This window comes from Euphorbia lathyris, chromosome 2, assembly GCF_963576675.1.
Source record: "Euphorbia lathyris chromosome 2, ddEupLath1.1, whole genome shotgun sequence".
Lineage (NCBI taxonomy): Eukaryota > Viridiplantae > Streptophyta > Magnoliopsida > Malpighiales > Euphorbiaceae > Euphorbia > Euphorbia lathyris.
Genome location: NC_088911.1, coordinates 58,603,162 through 58,607,181, shown reverse-complemented (window position 1 = coordinate 58,607,181; position 4,020 = coordinate 58,603,162). Strand labels below are relative to the sequence as shown.

Here is a 4,020-nt window from a genome sequence, read left to right as displayed (position 1 = left end):
GGTCTCTTAGTGGTTTGATCCGCTAATTGCAAAACCATATTGGTACGTTTGATATCTTCTTCTAAACCTAACTTATTAAAAATAGACAACGACATTAAGTTTATACTTGCTCCTAAATCACAAAGACAACTTGGGAATTCAATATCTCCCAACTTACACAGAATGGTAAAACATCCGGGATCTTTGAGTTTTGTGGGAAAATTGCTTGACACTATTGAACTACAGTCATCAGTTAGCGAAAATTGCTTATCCAAAAATGTTAAAAGTTGTTTGTCATAGTCCTTATTTCAGACTTTGTGTGGAAAAGGTGGTTTGGGTACAAATGTTTTTGTACTTGAGTCAATTGGTGAACTTTTTGTATTTAATGTATCTTCTTTGGATTTTGGTAAATCAGTTTTTTGTAAAGTTGAATCTCCGGGCATTTCCGGACCTAAGTAATTTTTCCCTGAACGAAGAGTGATAGCCTTTACATGCTCTTTCGGATTTTCTTCCGTATGGCTGGGAAGACTTCCCTCTTTTCGGGATGGAATTGATTTAGCAATTTGACCAATTTAAACCTCCAAATTATGGATGCTAGATGAGTGGTTTTTAATAACGTGATCGAATTTATTCTCGATCCGTTTAAAACTATCATCGTGATTACTTATTTTTCCACTGATAGCATCTATGAATTTGTCGATTTTAGAAGATAAAGTGATAATCGTACCCCTTGATTGATTTTGATAATTATTGGTACGATTTTGATTAGCATTAGCATTAATATTATTATTATCTTTCCAATTAAAGTTAGGATTATTCCTCCATCCAAAATTATAAGTACTAGAATAAGGATTATTAGTTTGGTTTTGCCATTGGACAAAGTTTACATGTTCGATCTCGCTCATACCTTCATAATCCACATCCGTTTGGATTGGATTACCATTAGTATCGCACGGTGCCATAAGCCTATCAATTTTGTGCGATAAGGCAAAAAATTGGGCTTCTAACATCGTGACTGGATCAAGATTCACTATACCTTTAACGGATGATATGGTTGAGGATGATGGTTTTGCCACCGGTATGTGTCCACGTTCTGCGGGCCACATACTGCTGTTGATTTCCATTTCCTCCAAAAGTTCTCTTGCTTGGGCTGATGTCTTCTTCATAAATAACCCTCGTGACATAGCATCTAATGAACCTCTAGTTGTAGGATTTAATCTATTATAAAATGTTTGCATTAAAAGTGCATCGGGCAATTGGTGGTGTGGGCATAAACTTTGAAGTTCTTTAAAACGTTCCCAAGCCTCATAAAGAGTTTCATTATCATTTTGAGAAAAAAGATGTTAACTCTTTTATGACTCTTGCGGTTTTTTCTAAAGGAAAATATTTTGATAAAAACGCTTGGGCAAGTTGGTCCCAAGTTTCAAATGTTGCGCCTGGCATAGAAGTTAACCACTCTTTGGCTCTATACTTCAAAGTGAAAGGAAAGAGGCGAAGTTTGATTGCTTTGGCAGTCACATCTGTTATTTTAAAAGTGTCACAAATTTCTAAAAAATTTATCAAATGGGTGTTAGGATTTTCGTTAGGTAACCCATAAAATGTTACATTATTTTGCAACATATTAAGCAAAGCGGGCTTAATTTCAAATTGGTGTGCATTTATTTGGGGTCTAACTATGCTATTTGTTACACCGGCTACTCCTGGCCTGGCGTAATCCATAAGTGTTGCCATATTTTCTGGCTGTGGTTCTGAATTTTGTTTTTCTTGTCTTTCTTTTTCTTTTTAATGGTCTTTTCAATTTCTGGGTCAATTGGGTTTGGTGCAATGCCTGAACTTCGAGAACTGCGCATGAACTTGATCTTACACGGACCGAAACTTCCTTCAAAAAAAAATTGAAAAATAAATACGTTAGTAAATTAAAAGGATATCGATCCCACAGGGAACGTTTTTCAATAAAAACTTATTTATATGTAGTTTAAATACGATCTAAGGTTTATATAAATAGATAATCGTTATTTGAAATTGGTTTTGAGATTGATAGAATAAGAATTAGGTTATAATATATAGAACGTTTAGAAATCAATTATGTTTTGAGTATGAATTACAAAACAGGAACGTTTAGTGTTTAAAATAAGGGAATAATTGTGTTCGTTTGCATTAAGCAAAGAAAACAACTTTAAACTTTGTATAAATTATAAAAGTGTAATAACGTAAACTCCTTCAATTAAAAGGCTTTGAACTGCAGACAATCCTCCTACGGTCGGGTTAGATTGCTACCTTAACCAAATTAATACTTATTTCCGATAAGAATTAATTTGCCTAAGTGTTCAACAAAGTTTCCTTGTAATGATTTTGAATTTAACTACGTTTTAATGAAAACACCATAACTCACTTCCGATCATTTACAGAAGTGCTACATAAAATTTTTATTGAATTGCATGAACTTTATTAGATGAAGTATGAATTTGATACAACTTTACAGATAATAAAAAGCATGGAAGCATTCAAACGACATGAGAGTTCCGGGTCCTCAATCCTTTCCTCAAACCTCGTTAGAGTTTGTCAGGCTCGTGGGTCGAATCCTCTACTTGATCTTCTCGCTGAATCTTCGGAATAGAGATGGTTCGTCAACTACCAGAATGTAAACTAATATAAACAGATCTTAATCTAAATCTAAATGCTACTGTGTATGTAATTATTTGATAAACAATGTGTGTACATCATATTGCTTTTTACAAAATCGAACTTCTAACTCTGAATCGTTTGACTCAGAATTTCTGCATTAATTCTGTACTAAATCTTAACTCTAAAAAATCATATCTCAACTTTAAAATCAACTCTTTATTTATAGATGTTGAAGAGTTGAGTTTAAGGGACGTGTCTGCTGCGAAGAGACGTTCTTATCCAATCAAACGGATACGTTTCTTTGAAAACGAACATGTGTAAGTTGTGCTGCCAGAATTTCTGAAGTTACCGAGAATGGAAATTCTCGGCCGAGAATGGGGAAGTGCAATTTCAGCCTTCGAACGAAAGGGATGAGTAACTGGCCGACGCGTGTCACGACCGAGAATAGGGAATCTTGGTCGCGACACGGGTAATTATTTCCCGGATCAGACTTTGTTCCTTGTCTTCGTTTCAGTGCGTTTGATTTTCGTCGTCTTTGACTCCTTTTGTAGGGTTCTTCCTTTGTTTATGACCTCTTTTCGTTCCTATTTGGATTTTACCAAATATTTAGGTACCTTGCATGAAAGAAACATATTCGGACGTAAAAGTACGCTAAATAGATATAAACAGCACAAATTCGTAGTAAAACTGATGTAAATATTGATGATATTTTAGGTATATTTTGGGCTTAACAGTATCATCAGAAATAAGAGGATATTGTGAATCAGACCTCTATTACTGTCGAAGCTCTCAAAGAGTTGGACAATGTGAGAAATAAATTGGTAGAAGCTAATAACGAAGTTGCCAAGTCTCATAATGTTGAGGCCGAAGCAAAATGATAAGAAAAAGTGACTCTACAAGAAGCAAAGGGTGCCAAGGACTTGGAGCAATTAATGCATAACAAATATGAGATTATCCGAAAGCAGATGCACAAGCTACAAGCTCTCCAATCCAAGCATGAAACTTTGACTACAAATGCTAATGAATATTTGAGAGCAATGAACAAGTTTGAGGCTGATCTTGGTGCTTTGAAGGATAAAATGATTGAAATGGAGACTTCTTTGGCTGCAGCTAAGTTTGAAGCCATCTAAGAGAAGGATAGAGATGACTTAGCACATAAGGGAATGTGGGTAGCCCAAAACTCTAACGTTTCTTTGCACAAAAAGATAGAATCTTTATAGGCAGAGAAGTCTGTAAATGAAGTTACCTTCGTGCAATCAGTGAAGGATTTGAAAGAACAAATGAACACAACCCTTACTCAGGTTATCGAAGAAGCAAAACAACTAGGACTTAGTCGATCTCAGAAGTTTAAAGTTTTGTTTCTTCGGACCTTAAAGCGAATTTATCTTGATGTCGATTTTGACTTTCGGGTGAAGC

The 4,020-nt window shown here is 35.1% G+C and overlaps 1 non-coding gene across 1 annotated transcript; it reads left to right on the top strand.

Annotated features, from left to right (window-relative positions):
* Window positions 1-1,233: 1,233 nt before the first annotated feature.
* On the top strand, window positions 1,234-1,341 carry LOC136221136 (small nucleolar RNA R71). Its single transcript, XR_010684923.1, has one exon. It is a non-coding gene; the product is annotated as a small nucleolar RNA R71 (small nucleolar RNA).
* Window positions 1,342-4,020: the final 2,679 nt, after the last annotated feature.